Source organism: Cavia porcellus, unplaced genomic scaffold (assembly GCF_034190915.1).
Source record: "Cavia porcellus strain 051 isolate PalLab524CR breed Dunkin Hartley unplaced genomic scaffold, mCavPor4.1 scaffold_24, whole genome shotgun sequence".
Classification (NCBI taxonomy): Eukaryota; Metazoa; Chordata; class Mammalia; order Rodentia; family Caviidae; genus Cavia; species Cavia porcellus.
The window spans coordinates 15,200,251-15,223,171 of NW_026947507.1; the positions used below are offsets into that span (position 1 = coordinate 15,200,251).

Consider the following 22,921-nt stretch of genomic DNA (forward strand, 5'->3'; position numbering starts at 1 on the left):
TAGGAAAGAAAGATAACCATGGGGGGGGGAACCTTAGAGAAATCAGACTGCTAGTTACTGATAACATAAACTTTTAAAACATAATTAAAACATGTTTTAAAGTGAGTAGATTCAAATCTGCAGAGTCCAGGAATGGTTAGTCCCTCAGCAGAGCAGCGACAGTCCTTGGAGAAATCCCCACTGCTCCAATCAGCTAGAGACAGAACTAGGATTCTGCAGGTAACTTAGAATTTTTAAAAGCCCATTTGGGGTTTCCTTTATCTTTTGCAATTCCTGAGATTTAATATAATCAAGAAGACTTTGCTTTGGGTTGTAGCCCTTGAGACCTTGATCGGGCATATTGCTTTTTATTTGGGCTCCAACTCACGCCAAACACAGGCAATAATGTCTTCACAGCCTTCACTCAGAGTTGCTGAACTCCTAGCGGGGTTTGCAGAACTCATTTATGACATGACTAAGCTGCCGCTGATTTCTGCCACCCAGCACTATCACTCTACAGAGAATATTTCACTCATCTAAAATATGTCCTGTCCACTAATGTCATGTCTGGCTTCTCCAGTTGTGTTTCAGCACCATTCAACAATCAACAGATAAGGTAATATCTCTAAAAGTTCCTGAAAGCATTGTTGCCAGGTGCTCACCACTGAGTTTTACTTTCTTCTTTTCAAGTCCAAAATGCTAAGGGAAGATGAAGCACAGAGGAAGACGGACCAAAAGGACACCCAGACTGATTGGAGATCAAAAGGTATGAGGGCTCAGATGCCCTTTGCAGGTCCCTGCATAGCCATGGTCTGTGAGAGGAGAGGTCATTCAAGATGAATGGTGTCTTATATTTGAACTAACATTTTAATTAGAATCATAATTTCACTAGTTACAAAAGCAAGCAAGCAAACACACAAAAATAAAGAGTCCTAGACAGTTAGTCAGGACCCTTAATCTCCATTCTTAAATTTATTTCCTAATAGACTCAAGTTAAATCACAATTGTAGGCAGCTGAGAAGTCTACACCAGAATTCCAATCTCTTTCGATTGTTACTGTTATTATTATTATTTTGAGCTACTAGTTTGCTTATCACTTGCTGTGCATTATGTTAAATACTTTATGTACATAAAAACATTTAATTTGTCTTAAACATTTCTCCAAAGAAGATCTACAAATGGTCAACAAACATATAAAAAGATGTTTAGCCTTATCAGTTAAGAAATTGCATGTGAAGATCTCGGTGAGAAAAATCACTAGCATGATTATAAGACATGAGGGAAAGTGTTGGCATAGATGTGGAGAAATTGGAACCTTGGTGCATTGCTGGTGGGAATATAAAATGCTACAAGCTGCTGTGAAAACTATAGCCATTACTCAAAAATTAAACATAGACTTATCATGTGATCCAACAGTCCAGCTTCTAGGTATGTGATCTCAAAATTGAAAACAGATACTCAAACAAATACATGCATTAAAATGTTCATAGTGGTACTATTAACAGTAGCCCAACCTATATGTTGGAATCTAGTCTTATCAAACAAAGCTGATGCAGTGAATTAGCCAGGAAGAAAAATGGCTTTACATCCATCAGAAAAAAAGCTAAGAGGAACCCTGCTTCCCTCTCCTCTCAGCCACAGAATTTTCCTGTTGAATTTTGTTTCAGTGTGACATGGGCTATGTGACAAAACCCAGGGAAGGAAATTGGAGGAAAATTCCTGAACAAACAAGTATGAGGAGTTGAGTTTAGCTTTCTTTACTTTCCCTGATTTGGAAATATGTATCTCAAAAAACATGCCGTCGAGAGTTCTGTTTTTGTTTTTTCTGCAGTGACCGCTAGATTAATTATGCAGAGGAAGCCTTCAGCGATAGAGTTTTGTGCGAGTTAGCTGTATAACCAAATCAACAAAGCACCATTTTCTTTTTCAAACATTTCTATTCTGTACCTACTTTTATAGCCTGTGTCAAACTACTTTGTCTCACATTTAATTGGCCATGACCACGTTAACCTCCTTTTTTGTGGTCATAAGTACTAGGTTTTCTAAGCATCTCTCCATACAAAACTTTTGAATGGGTTTCCAGTGAAGTCAATGAAGGCAAATGTCTTTGTCTAGCTTTCAAGGTCATCCACAACGGTGTAGATTCATGTTCCATGACTGTTTTAGGTGAAGTTAAAATGGATTTTTAAAATCTTTTTGACAAATAATAATGTAATGTTAACTACTGTTTTACTTGTTTTATTTAGATTTCACAGTATTCAGCAAGGAAAGTATCATAGAAATGAAACTAAGGATGGAGAGGTTAAATAAAAACATGTAGCTGGGAAGGTCAGGGGCAGAATTTGAACTCAGGTCTCTGTGGTGTTCAAAGCAATGTTTTAGCTACTTGAGCTAGATGTTGCTCTTCACTTTCCCTATATGTTGTTGGTTCCTACCTGCCATACTTAATGCCAACTCCAAGCATGGTTTCTTCTGCTCTCTCCTGCTCTCTTTGATATTCTTGACCCTCTGAGCTGGAAGGGTCTTCTCTTCAATCAAATTCCCATAAAAGAACAAACGTTTTCTATCTATTGCTGGCATTTATCTTTGTGTAGTTACTACTAATGCTACTAATTCAGTGACAGCACTAAAAAGGTTTTGTAAGTATCTCTATTGCAGTGTCTCTATTGCTGTATCTCTGACCTTGTCTTGCACAGTGTCTTGCTCACAATAGGTGTTCAATAATTATTTGTTCAGTGATTCTTATAGATTATCTGCCAGGGAAATGACATTGTTATATGGATGTGTTCGTTAAAGTTGTTTATAAGAATGGATTTTTTTCTGTTTGATCTTTTACTAAGTGTAATATTTGATATCTTGGGAATATTAATATAAATAGGTTAAATATTAAGACGATATTCCTCTTTTAAAGTATCACTAAAGTGCTTAAAATCTTAAGTGCTAAAACTTATTTTTGCCCAAGTGTTTACTTGAACCAACATTAAAACTAAAGACAAAAGAAATTACTGTATGTAAATCTGTTACTTGAAACCTCTTATTCTCATGAGTTTCATGATAGGCCCATATAGAGAAATTAATTTATAGAAGTAGTCAGCATAACTGCTAAAAAATGCAAGCATAAACTACTATGCACTTTTTCCTTTATGTGACTTCTGCATATTTCAATATTCAGTTCATCACCTTTAAGGTTTTAGATTCACCAGCTGTAGAATACCTATCAGATTCTAGCGCAGCACTAAAAGTGAGGTTATTGAAAATAAATGCATCAGCACATTCTTGCTGAATTGTTTTCTCATGTGACTCATACTACTTAACTAACTTTTTCTTTCTGATTGTTCATTTATCATATCAAAGTTGCTTTGGACATCTGCATCTTTAAGTACAAAAGCACAGTCTGGTTGAAAAAGAGCTCTTGGAGACAAACACTCTGATTTGAAGTCATAATGCAAGATGATACCAGGTCCAGTCACTATGGATTTAGTTCAAGTCCTTTCGTCATTTTTGAAAACATAAAGCCATCAAATTTTCAATATTAGTATAGGCTGTTTACCAAAAAGTATTTCATTTATAGTGCTCATGAAACTATGCTTCACAAAGTCCTTCTACTTTGTTTAGATCAGAGGATATTCTTGGTAGAGCTCATCTCAAAATCACTTGGAGTCCAAAGTGTCTATGCAAAACCATTAATCTCAGAATGTGTCTAAACACTAACCTTGGGACAGGCTGCAATTTATTGTTCTCTGTGACAGACAAATAGCTAGAAAAATTCTGTCACTTAACCCCAATGCTTTCTTTGGTAGTGGTGGAAAGAAAAGGTTTTTTTCATACTTTCTTCTCAAAAAAATGACTACAAAAATCAGTCAATATGGTATAAATCAAAATATAAAAATAATGCTATGCCTAGGAACTTTTAGCCATCGTATTAAAAATGAACAAGATAGTCTTTAAATCAATATACTTTCCAAAGAATCAGTATGCAGATGCTTTGATTATTTTTATAGATCAAATAAACAATCTACATACTTTTATTCTATTTTGACAAGGATATTATTGGCTATGTCTTTATTCTGTCTACATAAATACCAAATAATAAAGGAGTCTCATTTAAAAACGTGGGGCTTGTTCTCTTTGTAAATGTTTAAATACCCTCCTATCAGATTGAATTTAGGCATCTGATTGTGTCATGTGTTTCACAAAGTGCAAGACACATATAGACAAGTTAGCCTGAAAGTCTAGCCTATACTACGAGATGCAAGCAAACACATACTGATATCAAAGTGGATTCACAAGATAATCATGAAATGTTTATGAAAGAATATGTATAGATTTCTAAAAAGTTTCAATAGAAAACATATGTATACACAATTTAGTTGTCTTTTTGAACAGTTTTTTTCTCTTTTTCTTGTGGTTAAAGGAAGAAATACAAAGTAGAAAAATGAGCAGCTAGACAGAGTGGATACCACCTGACCTGGGGCGTTACCTGTGCTGACCTGCTGGTTTTGCATTTGCTGCTGAAATGTATTTCCATAGGTCATTATTTTTCACTGGGAACCCACTTTCCCACCAATTGTAGATGAAAATCTGTATAAGAAATTAAGGGTGGCTGATAAATGGCTAAAAATGAGCTACAACACCATCTCAGATCCCTTTCATGCCTTTCTTGAAAGGGTCCTGAGCACAACTCAGAAACACCTAAATGTAGGCATTTCATAGAAAATGACAATCTAGTGAATCAGCCTGTGCAACTTGATCTAGTGAGTTTCACCTCATGGACCATATCTAAAGTAATAGTGTCCTTTTAAAATCTTTTAACAGTTCAAATATTTTTATAAATGTAAGACAAAGTTTAAAGTAATGAATATATTAATATCTACAGTTATTTTTATTGTTCATGAAAATCAAAGGGATCATAAACTAGAGGCATACAGATTAAAATTGTATCAGAGCATTAAGATTCCTTTTTATTGCTTATGAAAGGACACGATTTTCAGTTTTCATTTTCACCTCTTGCTGATGCTACATAGACAGTGTTTAAGTTAAAATATTTTTTTATAGTAAAAAACCACAATGCCATTAATTGCCCTCAACTGTCTTCTCTGCTTTGAATATTTATGAATTCCTGCCACTTTCTGAAGCAGTTCTGGAGTCTTCTTTCAAGTGTCTCTATGAGATGTGATAAAAAATATAGTGAATGCTGCTGCTGACTGCTATCCGAAGGAATGGCAGGATGGTTAAAGCCCTCATGGTGCATCCTCGTCTGCTGTATTTACTGGATTTAGCACCATGCAACTTTGGGCTTTTCCTCAAAGTAAAAATGACTAGGAAATGTAAGCACTTTGAATTTAATCAGGATATTGAAGCAACAAAGATAACACACACACACACACAAAAAAAAAGACTTACCAAAGAGGACTTGCAGAACTCCTTCAGAAAGTAGAAAAAAATCATAGGATAAATGTTCCAGATGAGAGGGAGGGTTTTGAGGGGAATTAATGGAAATGCATCTTTTACTGTAATAAATTTTAAAAAATTTAAATATCCACTGTAGGTTTTGATCATACCTCATGCATATCCCAACTTGCTCAGGTCATTATGTCCTTTCCTTGCCTCTCCCCAAATATCTGCAGCTGCTCCTGAGTGCTATTTCTGAACTCTTTCCATTCAGTTACCTTTCTGAGAAAAAAGGCTGGAAGCTATGATTTTTTTCCTTAAAATTTTTATCTTTTTCAAAATAGTAAAGCCTATGTAAAATTTCTTTTATCAGCTTTTATTTTACTCAAGAGCACTTTACAATTATTTTATTGATTTGAAAATTAAAATGTTTTCCTAGCTAGTGATATAGTCCAGTAGCACAGTACCTGCCTGGCAAGGTCCTGAGTTCAAGTCCCAGTATCAAAATAAAAAAAAAAAAAGAAAAATATGTTTTCATTCATATAGAAGAGAAAACATTCATAATCTGATTAGAAACTTTAAATACTTTGTTAGGAAATGATAACACTAAAATCAATTAAATAAAAAGGCTGATGTACAAAGCATTAAATCATGTATGTGTAAAGATATTAGAAGCAGAATATATTTATCATTTTTATTATAGTTCTCTTTTTTTTAAAAAAAAAAAGTTACAAGAATACCTCACTAGTCACCTTGCTATTCAAAGTAAAGGACCTTTCTTTATCTCTGGGGCCAGTTTTACTATACTGCTGGCAGGACACTGAAAACTAAATCAAAAAATCAAAAAGTAAGCCTGAATTTTAAGTATACTTAACAAGTTGCTAAGTTGGATAAGCACAGTGCCCTACAAATTTACTAGTTTTTTTTAACCTTTTCTAATTTTTACTGTTCAAAAAATGTACTTCGTATGCTACCAAAGACAGTGGATAGCTCAGGAATATAAACAAATCATTTCTTGATTCTCATATGTCAGCAATTGGTAGCCTTACAACACAACTCTAAAACTCATCGTAGTGGAGACAAAATAAAAAATCAAAATCAAAATTCCAGCAGAACTATGTTTTTGCTTAAAAACCCAAATATCTACCCTATTATGTGCATAAAAATCATATGGAAATATTTTTAAGAGTTATGACTTTAAGGATTAACAAAACCTGAAGTTCTTACACTGTTTTCTAACTAGTATGCTTCAGTCCAATCCTGCACTTTAGGTAAGATGGCTCTTTTATATATTTAAGTAGTCAGTGACATTCATATCTTTAAAAATGGTAAAAAATGATTAACCTGCTCTATCCCTTAAAGTTGAAGCTTTTATCTGTGATATAAAGGTGCTAAATTTCTTGGCAGATATCCTCCAAAGGGATTTCTGTCTTGTCTTAGACTCCTTTGCAGCAAAGAGATCTTCTCATTATGTTGAACTTTATGCCAAGCTGTCTGACTACTTAATGATAGTCAGTGTGCATAGTCAGGGAGAGATAGTCATGGAGAGAACCAAACGACCACCCAGAAGTCAGATGAAAAGTTTGGATCTAGATAGGCATAACTGTGTGATTTTCTTTCTTTTGGCATCTTCTCTCAGTTTCAGTTTATCTCTATGTTACTGCCTCTGTCAGTCTTGTCTGTGCCTCTGTTTCTCTCATCAGTTTCCTTTAACTTTAAAATATCTCAGTTCTCTAGTGTTCATACTCAGTGCCTGAGATGTGTGCTTTTTTTCTCACTTCATTGTTCATTTTTCCCCTAAACACTTATCATCCAGTGCATTTTATAAAGGGAATCCCCAGCGGTAGATTTTGAAATGAAAAATACCGCATTGAGCATCTAAGCGTTTTCAGGTGCTGGTGTCAGTACCTGGGATACCTCCTGTTGACAATGATGGCCATCGCTGGGGGCATCGAGCGAGCTCTCTATTCTGAAGTCTTCAGAAATCAGCCATATCTGATTGTTCTTTCAGATCAAACAAAGTAGGAAGACAAAGTAAGCTTGGCATATTCTTTTACTCTGCACTTTATTGTTAAAAGGGGAAGAATCCCAGTAGGAACCCTAAGTCTTGTTTTAGATATTACCAAACTTTTGTAAGAATTCTGATTTTTTCCTCTCTAGTTCCTTTATCCCTTTCACCCTACCACCTCCCTATACTTAGTTCACTGTTGAATAAATGCTTCTTTGCTCCTCTAACAATAGTTTTATGCTAGCAAGCCTTAACTGTGATTAACACCATGGCTGATCACAGATAAACTGAATTGAAGTACATTTGCTGTGTTTAGAAAATAAAGCATGTAGGTATCTGTGTTTAGCTTCATGTAGAATAACTTCCTCTTGAAAAAAATGCTTGTGCATTTTCCAGTATCATCCTTGAAACTCATGTTGAAGAAGTCTTTTTGAAGGTGACTTATCCAATGTAAGATACAAAAATCTCAGTTTGCTCATGGAGGTGGACAGATAAGAAAGACACCAGTTTAAGCCAGACTGTTTTTAGCAGGGGGGAGTTCTGCTGCTGATAAATGAACTTCTGAAGAAAGAAGATGTGGCAAAATGCCTACCATTGAAAACAGCAAGGAAAATAACAGTGTAGTTGGCATGCTTCTTAAAATGTATTTCTCGTTGGACACAGGAAGTCATTTCCCATCAAATTGTAACGTGACATAATGTATAATGTGTCAAAGACATTGTTAAAAAACAAACAAATTGGAATTGAGCTGCATAGAGTTAGTCTTAGATCTCTCAGTCAGTTTCACACATTAAGACGGTAGAACATGCAGAGCTTATAAATTCTCCTGTTGGAAAGGTTTTTGGAGAATTTCACAAAACTCAGTGGGGTCTTAGTGGGAATACTGACATTTACCACTGAGTTCTTTAATGACAGCTAAACAACAGAACACCACTCCTAATTTACTCAAGCAGAATTCAATATCATAACAAGGCAATTGCTGAACACTGTTCTTTTACAAAACCAATTTTTGTGCTATGATTTAACTCTTTTGTTCACCAATGACTTTAAATTGTTTCCCAAAGACTGTATTCTTATTCTGCATGAATTGTCTTATGCAATTATTCTATTTCTCTTCTGCTATCAGTAATCATATACATTAAAATATACATACACATTTAATTTTAAGTGGAATAGATGCTCCAGTTCAGCATTCAAACTTATCATGGGTTTATAGGTCCTGCTCATCCATTCCTAGAACTATGTCTCTGTGATCAACACATTGGGAAAGACATAATTCTTAATCCAACCAGATGATCCAGTGTTATGCCATTTCTCTAATTAGCAAAGATATTTGAATAAATGATTAGACAGTTAGCATTGTTCATGCCACCATTGATGGAAAGCATGGAGGAAGGAGCTTGTTAACTTGCTATACCAATGAGGAAAAGTGTCCTCCCTCTGCTGGATGATGTGGGTCCATCCTTAATCCACCTTTCAAATGGTAGTAGTTTGGAAAAGTCCAGAGAATGAGCGGAGGGTCATCACCACAACACACTGGTGGATTTCAAGTGCAACTTCCTCATACATGCTACACCAAGCAGAAGAAATAAATGACTTCCTTCTGAGGCAGAGAGTGAGATACATCAAAAAAAGAGGGAAAGATGGGTCACATAGGAGTCGAAGGAAGACAAATATTATCTCTAACTGGGATCAGCATGGGTAGGTGGGCAGTGAGGAAAAGAATCATGAGAACAGGCTCACAGGTGGGGTTTTCTGCCTCAGAATTGTGTTGGCTTCTCCTCGTCCTGGAATGTTCTTTCTCCAACCATCATATGACTCTAACTCTCAGGTTGGGTGGTATCTGTCTGAGGAATTGCTAATGCTCCCCTATTGCTAGGCTCCCCTATTACTCTGAGTTATGAGATCCTATCATTTCCCTACTCACAATTTGTAACTATTTAATCCAATTATTTTTTCATGTAAGCTGTTGCACAGAGGATCCTGAGTCTTTTCTCACCTCTGATTTCTGAGAAGTAAGCACATTGTCTGGTCTCAGGAGGCATAAATATTTGTTGAACAAGCAAGTGAAAGAATCAGATGGCTTGAGTTATACAGAGATGAACAGTGAGCAGGAAGAAAGAAGGGAGACAGCCTTTTTGATGGAGGAAATGATTTGAATCTCCTGTGTGGAGACATCCAAATGGTTAAACTTGACTGACGCACATGGAAGACTTAAATGAGTAATGAGGAAGAAGTTTGAAAAGACAAATTAGGACCAGAATTCTAGGACTTTATGTTTTGTTCTTTGGGTAAGTGATAGTTTTTGAGCAAAGGGCTGACATTCCTGGCCATGCATTGTTTTATGCATTATCTTCAACTAAAGACTTAGAAGAAAAAGCATGTCTTTGCTTTAACTGTAGCTAGTGTCCAAGTTATGCTCTTTTCACCAGACCTGTGGACCTCAGAAAAGGTTGGTTGGAAATGTCATGGGCCCTGGGTTTAGAATGAAATGAGTTCCAGTGACCTGCTGAGTCCTCCAGTGTGAAGGTTCACATCAGGCCAAGCCCAACATCTGAGATCAATTCAAGTCAACGTATTAAATGCCTCCAGGGTGTGCTCAGCCCTGTGGTGAAATACAAAATAAATCAGAAGCAGGGTTCCCTTGCCTTAAAGGGCAGGCGAGAGCTCTCTGGTGGAATTACTCCAAGTGACCTCCTTCCTTGAAGGTGTACAAGGGAATCAAGCCATGCTCAGGGGCACGGTCCCTTTTCCTAAAGAGCTCTCTATGAAGTGAGATGTCACTCTGGGATCCAGGGAATAGTTTGGAGCCACTGTAGATCCCCATGGTCTACACTGGTCCAAACAAACCCAGGAAGGTGGTATAAAAGAGCTTGGATAAGCAGTCAGCTGCCCAGGGTTCTAGATCTGTCACTATGAAACCATGTTTTATTGAGCAAACTATTGTAACAATCAGGATGTGGTTTATCATTTTTAAAAGGGGCTTTTGTTAATTTATCACCTATTGTGTATCCACTAAATGCTAAGAACTGTGTTGGAAAGGTTCTGACCTTTCTGGGTTTATGTGAGAAACAAATGACATAGTGGATAGGATATATGTTTCCCAACTGCAAACTCCTGTCAAATGTAGATTATACAAACCTAACATGCTTCAAGTAGCTGGAAAGGGTTGCATATTATTTGATCACAAAAGCCTTGCTCACTGCCATTTTTAAATCAGGGTTTTGTGATGTAAAATGGAAGGAAATGTATAAACATAAAAGTTCAACTGTGTTTTAATAGTCTTATAAAACTGGAAAGTCCAAGTTTAGTAATCACTGTGTATCCAAATATTTAGTTGAGGAAATGAGTTTGCATGCTTGGTTTACAGAAACACGCTGTTCCCGATGCCCACTTGGCTGGAAGAGGCATCCTTCAGTCTCTGTTTTTCCTTTGCTGTATCCATGTGGTGATTCAGTGGCCCAGCAGAGCACTGGGTGGTAGAAGGTTTGGGAAAGGTGGTACCTTGGGCGTGGGCTCCAGGTGATGAGAGCTCTGAGGTGAGATCAGAATGAAGGCACAGAGGCTCAAAGCAAGGTTGGCAACTATGAAATTGAGGAGAGATAGTAAGAGATAAACAGGGGGAATTGGTGGCCAGTGTCAATAGCACAAGTAGGTAGGTGGCCCTTGAGAGCTGATGCCTCTGAATGTGGCTTTCCTCTTTCATCTGGAAGCTCATTTATAGCTTGTGGCTTGTGACCTCTGTGGCCCAACATTCTGTGTTTCCTTTGTTTTTTCCTATCTACTTAATCCTATGCTCTTGCTATGACCAAAGCCTAGCAGCAATCTTTGATTGTATAGCTGAGATTTCTGGTCCTTCACATAGGATGTATAAATATCAGAATCTTCATTATTCCTGTGGCTTGCTATTAGTGACTTAAGGAAGAATATAAATCTAAATCAGGGTTTCTCATCCTTAGCATTTGGGTATTTTTAGTGCCTAATCCTTTGTTACACAGGGTTGTCCCATGCATTGTAGCATGTTTGGGAGTAGCTTTGTCCTCAGCCCCCTGTAGATGATGGTAGCACCCCTCTCTAAATTATGACAAGCAAAATATCCTGATTTTTACCTTCAAGTCCAGTACTTTGGAAGGCTGAGGCAGGGGGATTACAAGTTCAATCTTAGCCTGGGAAACTTAGTTACTTAATGAGACTCTGTGTCAAAAAAATAAAAAGGATTGCTAATACAGCTCAGTGTGAATGGCCTAACCCTGCCCAACCCCACAAAGGGGAGAATATTTTGTTTGTTTTTAACTTTGACCCAGTGAATTCTTTTATCCATTACTATTGATACTTCTTTCTGCCACTTGAATTACCATATCAAGAATAGACATAAGCACTTTAAGGATTCAGTGGAATGTGGACATTTTATTGTAATCTCCAGTGACTGAAGGTGATCTCTGGAGAACATGTAAGTGTCCCTTTGACAATGACTTCAACAACAGGGTTTTCTTTTTTAAATTCTCTAGTACTCTTTTTCCTCTTCTTAATTTATGTGTACTTCTAATGCATTGCAAATCACCTTATTTTCTTTATGACTTTCTCTTAGCAGAGTAAGGACTCTTTTTTGGGAGGTCAAATACATGTTCAGCTCCTCTAATTGCCTACCACAATGCTGCAAAAATTGAATAAATATATATCTAAGGAAATGCTCTATAAGGACTCAATTTTTCCTCTGAACCATTTTCTCCTAAAATACAAGAAAAACTTGCATTTCCTGAGTTTTAGTGTTTTCTGAGTTAAAGGGCCAACAGCAAGTTCTTCTCTGTTTCCTGGTCAATATGTGATGCCCCCAAGATGTGCTATTGTATAACCACAGATCTCACACATTTTGAAGATAAATAAACATCATTTTAGCTTTCTACAATGCAGTGATCTGTTACTGGCACTCACATCTTTCTTAGATTTTTTCCTTTTCCTTTTAAACAGCAATCAGATCTCTCTTCGAGTGCCACTTTACCTTGATTTTCAAGTACAGCATTTAATATGATTGTGATCTTAAAAATCTATAAGAGCGACAGCACATGTAAGTGTCAGATGCTATCCATTAGTGCTTGGCATGCTGAACTTCCCAGCTGAATCTAATGGGTGGTGTTTGAATGGGAGCAGAGGGCCCAGGAGGTGACACTAGGTTGCTGGCCACTCTGAAGAAAAGAATAGCCCAGTGCTTTCTCCGCCCACCTCCCACTGTCCCTTTCCAGGACAGAGGAAAGGAACTCTTCAAACTGGCTACCAAGTACACTAAGATAGGTCTCGAGGTCAAAATCTGTCACAGAAGAGGGAGTGCTGATACAGGGTTTCTTTTGCACACCTCGTTCTTCGAATAAAGGTCTATTGCACTTTGTACAAATCTACTCTAAGATCATGCTCACACCAAAGAACTTTTGTTCAGGAAGTGTGTCAATGGTAAGTAATTGAACAGAGAGAAAGATGGCAGATAGATCTATAGCCAGACGTATAAATAGACGCACACAGAAGCCAGCACATGAATGCCATTCTCTCCTTGAGCAACTCTGAGAAGTGCCAGCTGTTGGCTGACTCCCCCATGCTATGTAGGTCAGAAGGATATGAGAACCCAACTATAAAAAAAAGACAACAAAATGTACCCCTAGTTGGTCCTAAGGAGTTATATAAAGCTCCCTAATTGACCACATCAGAGGAGATTTTGAACTTCTTGCATGAAAACAACTTACCATTCCTGGTGATAACACCATTCACAACAAGGTTTTGCTCTGAGTGTTCAAGAATAATAGAAACATTATTTTTAAATAAATGTGTTGCAACACGCAGATAGTGTTTCAAAAGCATCGTCTGCTCCCCTTTTAGAAAGGTAGGTTGCTTCTCTGCTGGAAAAGGGAGATTGGCTCTCATAAAGTTTTTTCAATAAACAGCGTCTGAGAGGAATTTTTTTTTGCACTTGAATGATATATGTGCAAAAAGAAAAAAATTTCCTTTATAGAGGTACAAAAAATATCTTTTACACTGCACATGCTATTCAATTGAAGTTCCCTTTGTTAATTCAGCTGGACTTTGTTGTGCTCACAAATTGGATTTTTTTGACATCTGACTCTCCTAAAATTTTGCTATGCTGAAACAATTTATCATTATTAGCCTCATCTAGATGTCACAAATCAAAAAGGAGGGTGATTCTCTGGTGATATCTTTGTGCTTGTATAAGGCAAACATCACAAAATCTGTGAACTCACAAGATAACTATTCTCAGGAGGAGAAGGGAAAAAAGGAATGCAAGTAGCTAGAAACCTATGAACGCAGTGTTTCACTTTGACACTTATCTAACTATGTAATGGTAATTAAAGATACTTTGTTACTAGGTAGCAATCCTTTTCTGGTTAACCATATTTTATTAGAATTTAGTATTCATCATGTTTGGATTCTGAATATCTAAATACATATCCTAATATTTTTATACAATAAAGAACTTTGTCAAAATTCTTTTGGGGGCCACTTCTGCCAACAGAGTGTGATGCATAGATCTCTGAGCTCCTTTATGTGACATTTCTTATATGGTCAGGCTCAAAAAGAAAGAAAAAAATCGTCTATGGAAAACCATATTTTATGAACAACTTCATAATTGCAGAAGATTCTATCAGAATATCTCAAAGCATTGTTTTTTTGAGACTTACTCTGGAAATACACAGTGGACGAATTGGAACAAGGTACACTAATACTATGTTGAAATTCAGACTTGTCAAGGTCAAACAATTGTGAGCTGCTGCCCCACATAAGGTTAAGTGTATCAGTCTTGGTTGCTGGAAGCCATCTCTGTACTAGAACAGTTGCCATCTACTATGGTATTCTTGGCAGAATGGCTTATTTGTTCATGCATTCAACATATAAGGAATGGGGCTCTCACTATGTACGTGAAACATAATATCCTGTTGGGGCCAGGCAGGAAGTATCACACAGAATTATCACAGTCGCTAGTCTTGGAGTTCTCTGATGCTCCACACAGACAGGGAAGCTTAGCTTTTCTGCTATTTATTGTATCCTGCCTATTTATCAGGCTTATTTACCTCTGGTAATCTTCCCTAAAGCAGAACTTTTTGTTCAGAAGCTAACAAGAAAGATGACTTTGAGAGAAGCCCCGACAATTGGCTACATTTCCTGCAGGTAAAACTTTCAACATTTATGGTTCCTCTTTAAATCTCACTGCAGTATGATTAGACAGGTAGAATATGGTTGGCTTGAATTGTGGCTGCTTGATATAAAATCTTTTCTCCTTCTATTGTCTATTTCTGTTTCTTCTTTAACTCATCAAGTTAGAATCTTATCCTTTTCCAGTCAACAAAATATAACGGGACATAAGAAGTCATAATATATGCATCCTATCAAATGGCCCTAGGAATGGAATTTAAAATAGATGTAGAGGACATGATACTCCTTGAAGTCATAGGTAAAGTTTATTGTGCAGTATATATTCAGGTGCCTGTAAAATTCACAATTTGCTGGGCCTTTAAAATTCACAACACACATAGATACCTTAGTATATTAATCAAATTTTATATTAATAAAGTTATACTGGTGATATATTGTCCCATTTTACAGGTTAAGAAACCGAGATGTAGAGAAATGAATTATTTCCAAATTGTCAGAATTAGAAAATAATAGATTAAAAACTAGAGGATCTGTTAGTTCCAAGACCCATGATATCTTCAATACTTCAACTTTCATACCGTGTAACAGTGTATTTATTTACTTTTTCATAGACTGAAAAACTGAAGAAAAAGATGTGCACATATTCCAAAAAAATAAACTGCCCAGCTAATTTCTGAAAAAGTATTTTCTCTGACTCCTGCTTTGAGTCACCTAGTGATGTCCTGTTCTGTTTTCTAACAATGGCATTTTAGGGGTTGACTTGTTAGGTGATTGTGAGTTGGGCCGCTTGCTGTGCATTGAGTGATTTAACTTCAGATAGCAAGTGGGAAGGGTAGAGAGTCAACCCTTCATTCCAGGTGGTGAATTTCCCCAGTGGCTTTGGCTCTTGCCTGGAAACGAGACATTTAGAAACCCATGGAGCCAAGACTTTGGAGGCAGAAGATATTGGAACAAGAATACAGGTTTTGGGATGCAGGTCATATCCCATCATCGAGCCACTCCTTGGTGTTTCACAAGGCTCCTCCTCACCATCCTTTATACTTTGTCTCTGTGGGGACTCAGGATCAAGGGCTGAGCCACTCATGCACCTGTGCACAAAGGTATTGGTCATATCATTTTACAGTATGGTAGCTACCTAGGTCCAGGAACAATTACACTGATTTTCAAGGGAATTGAAGTATATACAAGACTCCGAAGGCAATGCTTTACAACTGATTGAAGACTAACCCAATAATAAACTTCAGAACAGTACTTTACAATATTTTTCAAAGTGAGTTTGCCTGTGACCCTCTATATTAAATAGCTATACTAAAGTATTTTTGGGACAGCTCAAATAAATCTATTTTCCTCATTGTATAGAGCAGTTGCTATTCAAGTTTAATTTACCATAAAAAAAAACAACCTAAAAAAGGAGAATTATTTTATAAATTTCCATTCTTTGTTTCCATTCCCTCATAGGTGTAATATTTCAGCAAGAATATATTTTGACCCTTTAATGTTTTTCTTCTTTAACTGAGGCCAAGTGCTACCTTGACTAGACAGAAGAAGACATGGACATCACACTGAGAACTCTTTCCACAAAGTCAGAGGCAAACAGTACCATCATAGCAACCAATAATCCTGAATACACTTTGTGTACAGATTTCTCAAGACTATCTGACATTGAACTGGAAGTTTCTGAAAGCTTAAGCCTTTCTCTTGTCTCTCAGGCCCAACAAGATGGCACCGGGCCATGCTGCTCACGCAAAGGCTCGGGCATAAGGCTGTTCACTCAGGAGGAATGAATTAAGAAACATAGTGAAAAATCCCCACAGTATCTCACAAATTTAAAACTCTACCTTCTCCCTTGGCCAAGTGCTGTGTCTGCAAAATACCAAAGCATCTAGATGAAGAGTAAATCCGTAGTCATCCATTCTGATTTTTGTTTTCCAAGACAAAAAAACCATGGTTACACATAATCATCAAATGGATCATGACGTTCTCTGACATTGTTAATTTTTGCTGTTTCTTTCATCTAATCAAACACTTTGATTATACACAGATAATGTTATAATCAGGTGTCAATCCCAGTTGAAGAAAGGAAGAACTATTCAGTTTGTATATTATGTGGATTCTTTGAATTTTCTTTTCCTTTTGGCCAATGTAGCAGTAGGAAAAATAACAAAAATTGTGTTTAGCCTAAGTCTTTGCAGTTGTGGATTCAATTTTACAAAGTCTTGGGAATGGGCGTAGCTTGCTGACTAAAAATGATAGCCATGCTTATCTATGAGTTTCGATTATTTTGATATTCTTTCTCTTTGCTTCTAAAACAGTCTACATAATAACAATTATGCAGTAATAATTATGTATTTATAATAAGTAATAATGAAGTAATAATATAGTATTGATAATGTGAGAATTATGTACTTACATTAATTTATAAGTTTTTCATATTTTCCTCTAGCTCTTTTAAACAATAGCAGAATTCTATGCTTATATATGTGCTTTGCAGACAGCAGCCTCCCTACATTGCAGGATATGAAAAGTTATCCTTCAGTGCACATCTCAGAGGAGCAGTAAAACATTCAAATTTATATATTAGCTATTAAAGACTAAATGATTGTCCTGGAGACCCTCTTCATATGGGAAGAGTAGTTTTCATGAATCCAGAAGAGAAGAATTTGACGAGAGCATACTTAAAAGACAACGGAAGCGACATGTTTTATTACAGTGGCAGTCATGGAAAGTGCTCTTTATAAAGTGAAATGCCAAAGTCTGCAAGGAATTTCACCACCAATGGGCTTCAGAGAACCAACTGTTGCTTTTGCACTGAATACTGAGTTCCGTGTTTATGGCAGAAAATACACAGGGAATTACATTTCTGTTGAGGTGCCTGGTTTCCATTAGTAATAAGGAGACTTATGTATCTAATTCCTGGACTATCTCATTGATAATATATCTTAAAAACCAAATTTATTTGAAGTGTATTATAAAACTATACGAATTGGTTTCTCACCGTGTGTGGCTTGTCATGATTCATATTTGAAGGAAAAGTCAGGAGTAGTTGAGGAAAATATCAGCAAAGGAATTTAGATAAATTATAGCTTATTTAGACTGTAAATAATGTATATATTACACGTATTTCTAGCACTTTTATTCCATTTACAATGTGCAAAATATAATGCTACAATTCTTGGAGAAGCTCTTAAGAGAACAGTTACTGAGGAAATGTATTATAGTAAATTATTAAAGTCTACTTTTTATTAACTGTTTTATCTTAATGGGAAAATATCTCTATTACCTAAATTGAGATCAAAGACAGAGAGATACCCTGCATGCAGGAGATGGCACATAACAGGGCCACTCATTGCAGAACTTTATTTTAGTTTTGATTAATTACTCACTGAGCATAAAAGAATGTGTGCATGCTCATAAGAGTGCTTATTAAAGTTCCCTCTTACCATTTTATTCTGAGACACCCTTAGGGGAAAAGTAAATATCAGTACCGAAGAGAGATATTAAAAGGAAACAACAGTGGTTGCTGCTAATTGATATAACAAAATCACAAATTATTATAAAAAATTATTTTTTTATAAACAAAAGCAACAATTCCCCCATCTAAACAAACAAATACAATCTCCTGCAAGAATTTAATTTATGTCAACATCCCATATAAAAAAGCCACTTGTCATTGATACAAAATTAATTCAAATCTAGTATCCTTAACATACAATAATATCAGAGACCAACCATAGTGGTTGCTATAGCCCCGTACGACAATCAAGACCCCTAAACTTCTGCTATAATTTCTTATGCTAAACGATGTGTTGTCTCTGAATGGATAGCATCAAAAAGAAATCTACTCAAGTAACACAGTTTTCTGATGTGAAAATTGATGTGAAAATGTTGCTTCTACATATTGGTATTTGTAATATTTTCACAATTTAGAAAGTCCTTTACTTCAGGGGAACTACATATAAAGTTTAACTAAAGCTCAAGTTTGTATTAAAGAAGAAGGAAACTGCCTATCAGGAGAGGGCAAGAAACTCAGATCTCAACTCATTACAGCCCAATGATTTACTCTAGGAAACTGGATCACTTACACAAACTACTGTACACCCATTGTGAGCAGAACACTTACCCGCTTTTCTGTCATGAAGTCTTTTGTAGCTTTCTGGTAAAAGACAGTTTGTATTTTGTGGAAACCTTTCAGTATATGGTTTTAAATGAATCTGCTCACAAGGTTCAAAAGCTTTAAATTACTAGACCATGGTTACCATTGAGAAAACTCACTGAGCTATATCAAAGAAAGGAAAAAATAACCAGGTACAAGTTTAATTTTCTAGGGTTGCCATGTAAGTGCTGCTCAGAGAGGATTAAGACTTCCTGAGAATAAGAGAGCTCCCAAACAAATCACTTCCGAAGCCAGAGAAACACATACACACTCTATAATCCATTGTTCTTGGCCTACTTTATCCTGGTAGCAAATTCTCCGTGTTTAAAAATACAGAGATTCTGTATTTCAGAATACCTTCATCTACCTACTTTTCCAGAAAAAATAAAATCCTATAAAATTCCATTGCTTTTATCTGATCAGAGAGTATGAAAATCAGACCAATTATACTTTTTTGCAATTCTTTATATATGACTAATTAATGGAGGTTAATATCAAAATAACAGTCTGCAATTTAGCCTAAGTGACTTACTTTATCAAGACAAACAAACTGTGTATTTTAAGAAGCCTTTATGCCCAGAGATGTTTACAGCCCTGGGACTTACCTTTTCTTCTTTACAGAGGTATTCAGTTTGCTTCTGGCACAGAAATTCTAAATCACTTGGTCTTAAAGGAACAGGAGGCCTACAATAAAATAAATAAAAAATATAGTTGGAAGAATATTTTATCAGATGCTTTATAAAAATAACTTTAATTCTGAAACTCTTTAAAAATTGAAAGCTACATTATGACAAGTTTTTACTTTTTGTTGATGTGTAAAAACTACACAGATTAATAATTATATATACAATTATATAATTAATAATTATTGATGGCATGCTGGCAGGCTATCTGAGCAGTGCATTAAGCAAAAGTTTATTTCACATGTCCATTTAGTCTTTTTGCATTTTTTTCTTAGTAATTTAGAAGGAAAAAATTATATGGTTTATTTATCTTTACAAAAAGTGAAATGTTAAGGTGTTTTTCTTAGACCTGCCACCTTTTCCATCTTGTTTAAAGCTCTTCCTGTTCCTCTCCTTGGAGCTAATTCTAATTACATGTTATATACATTAGATCAAGAGTAGGGGCACCTTATAGCGCAAAGTTGCCTTAATCACAAGGTAAACTTACAAATATTTGCATCTGGTAATGTTGGAGAAAAAAGTACCCAGACACTATTTTTGTAACCATTTATTCAGTTTAAACCACAATCACAGCTAAAAAGAAATCAATCACTGGAATTTCTCATTAGAATCTCTGTCCGCTGACAGTTTCTAGGTGTCAAACAGTTTCTCCTTTTCTTTCTCACTTTCTTGTCAGACTTAAGAGACAAAAAATGAATAGAAATAGAAAGAAATAAAAAACCATGAATGACTTACAAGATGTAAAGACTAGAAGTCAGTTATTTTTATGTTTGAACCTTGACTGAGAGAAAATCAATATAGTTGTCAGAAAAAGACAAATTATGAAAGAGCTAGTTTTTTTTTAAAGAATGTGTCTGCATTTGGTGTTTTTTTTTTTTAACAACTCACATGAGAAGTTTGATAAATATCTGGTTAATACATTTGGTAAAAATTTTAAACCAGAAGGTCGAGAGTCATGGAATGGATGTAAACTTGTGAAGAGAAGCAGACAAGCTGGTTTACACCGCAGTAAATATCCTCATACAAGGTAGCAAGGTGTGAAAGGAGAAAGGAATACAGGGAGAAGGAACGGAAGTGGGTTAAACCAGTGACTATGGAGTGGCTGGGGATAGTTTTTGAGCAGAAAAATTGGCGATCAGTGTTGGATGCAGTAAGTGGGTCTGAGAAACTGAGAATTATTCAAAGGTCACAGAATTTCACTTTTGAAAATACCTGTAACTTCTGAAACAGCTATTTTGGTCAAATACAGAATAACAGAGTCAGATAAATGGAGGAATGTTGTTAGATCATAACCAGAAGATAGAAAAGTTATTTCAGATAGAGGAAATGTTTTTTGGTGATGATTTTGTTTTGGGTTCAGGATGAATCATGAAGAGCGCTAATTCTAATACTTTGGGAAGCTGAAGCAGGAGGGTCATGAATTAAACCAAGCCTGGGTGACTCGATGATTTAGTGAGACCCCGTTGTCAAATAATAAGTGAAAAAGGACTGGAAGATATAGCTCAGTGTGAAGGCCAGGAATACACACACTCACACACACACACACACACACACACACACACGCACTTGCACACATACAAAGAGTAATGTAAGAGAAAAATAGCAGGTACCACATAAAAGAGGGTGCAGAGGGGTAACTAAAGTCAAGGGTAGGTGGAAGGTTGGCTGGTAAAGGCGGGGGCATGACATTTTATTTGAGGTGCCAGAGAAATCAATTTTTCAGAAGGGGCATGGATGGACTTGGTGATTTGAGAAATGGAAAAGTGTACAAAAAGATCAAGCAGCTGCTTGGGGATGTGATGTGTTAAAAAGAAAGGAATATAGAAGATGAAGTAGAAATCCAGGGAGCATAGAGACCAAGCAGGAATTAGGAGTAGTAGATAAATTGGGCTTATCTTGCATGTAGCTGGAAGTTGTCTCATACTTTTCTTCAGAAACTCTGTGCCACCAATTGAGAGAATAAAAGGCTGGATTAATGTAAGGTGGGGATTTACTGTGAAAAAAAAAGTCCAAAACAAAAAACTGGAAATGCATATAGACCTAAGAAAGAGGAGAGGCGTAGATGGCTTCAGAGACCGGACCAGATAATTCAGTGACTGATTAGATCTGCCCTTCCTCCCCCCCATTCTCTTCCACACTCTTTTCATTCCTTCCCTCTGTCTCCCTCACTCCCTCCTTTCTATTTTTAATTTATGAATTTGTTCAACAGATATTTACTGAGTTTTTTTTTTTTCTTTTTCTTTTAGGCATTATGCCAGATAAGGAAGAGAAAGTGGCTCTAAAATCAAGAATTTGTGGAGGGGATGAGGGTCCCTTCCAGTACTTACTTGGTAACACTTGTCTCTCCCAGACTCTCTCTCTGTGTATGTATATCATTCGTGTTTGTGTGCATAGATCATTCCTGTTTGTCTAATCTCTCACATTAATTTATCTGATTTCTTTATTAACATTGTGGGAAACAAAATAGGATTCTCTGTCCGTCTGTCCCTTTGTCTTTCTGTCTGTTTCTCTGTCTATCTCTCTCTGTCATATATATATATATATATATATATATATATATATATATATATATTCAGTATTTTCATTTTTAAACCTTCATCTTCCTTCAGACTGATGGCTGTGTGTCTAAAAATGCTGTTTTTCAATGGTCCTGTTATTGTATAGACAATAACTGCTATAGCTGAACCCAAATGAAGGGAGCTTTCTAAAATAAATCAAGGGATGGCAGAATGGATGAGTCATTCTGAAATTAGAAATGGTTTCTTGAGCAGAAGAAAAGTAATTCAACTCTGGTATGTGGCAATCTAAGCCCACAGATCAGTATTTCTTTATTGGAGGTAAAAAAAAAGCATCTTTAACTAAGAAAACAGGATTCATATGCACTTGTGTTCCAACCACTGTGGGCTGAAAGGCAAGTAAGTGAGAGGTGGAGAAAGACTCTGGTGGTGTTAGAGTTCACATAGCTCCTGAAACTTCTGGCTTGGAGGAAGCATTCCAGGGCTTCCTGAAAGTTGGATTGGTTTCCACCTCTTAAAACCTCTAGTGTAGGGAGACTTTCAAGATGGTCTTAACTCAGCACAGGTCTTAACCGAAAGTTGGGGCGGAGTGTCCAGAGTGCAGGCTCACTTGTAATTGTTGAAGGAGCATAAGGCCTGGTCTAGCAGGAATGTGATAGGTGGAAGTGTGAGGCTTGACCCTCACACTAATTCGTGATGCTCTCAGAGCCGCTAAGCTTTGGATCACTGGGGCTTCTGATGCTGCTTGCCTGATCATGTGTAAGATGATTAGAGGAGAGTACTAGCGAATGGATTCCAACTCTACCACATAAAAGCTGTATCCATATAACCCAAAAAACTCAAACTCTGTATGCCTTAATTGCTTCCTCTTTAAAAAAGGGATAACATGATCCTGTAAGTTTGTCCTAAGAGTGAGTTAACATTTGCCAAGCACTTAGAAGAGGGCTAGGTAATTTAAAATTGAAATTAGAATTATAATTTATTTTTAAACATTTAAAAATGCTAATTTTAAAATACAGTAAATTTTAAAATAATT

At 36.3% G+C, this 22,921-nt stretch overlaps 1 protein-coding gene and 1 long non-coding RNA gene across 18 annotated transcripts in view; one reads left to right on the forward strand and one right to left on the reverse strand.

Annotated features, from left to right (window-relative positions):
* The window catches only part of Tenm3 (teneurin transmembrane protein 3), a 2,467,413-nt gene that overhangs the window by 677,538 nt on the left and 1,766,954 nt on the right, over positions 1 to 22,921 (reverse strand). For all 16 annotated transcript variants that reach the window (XM_063234704.1, XM_063234707.1, XM_063234699.1 and 13 more), the window contains one exon: positions 19,292 to 19,370. The gene's annotated coding sequence lies outside the window, so the exon portion shown is untranslated. The remainder of the gene's footprint in view (positions 1 to 19,291; positions 19,371 to 22,921) is intronic.
* The window catches only part of LOC111756601 (uncharacterized), a 148,130-nt gene that overhangs the window by 74,863 nt on the left and 50,346 nt on the right, over positions 1 to 22,921 (forward strand). For both annotated transcript variants that reach the window (XR_010042580.1, XR_002791025.2), the window contains exons 4-5: positions 670 to 745; positions 21,616 to 21,699. This is a non-coding gene — a long non-coding RNA (uncharacterized LOC111756601). The remainder of the gene's footprint in view (positions 1 to 669; positions 746 to 21,615; positions 21,700 to 22,921) is intronic.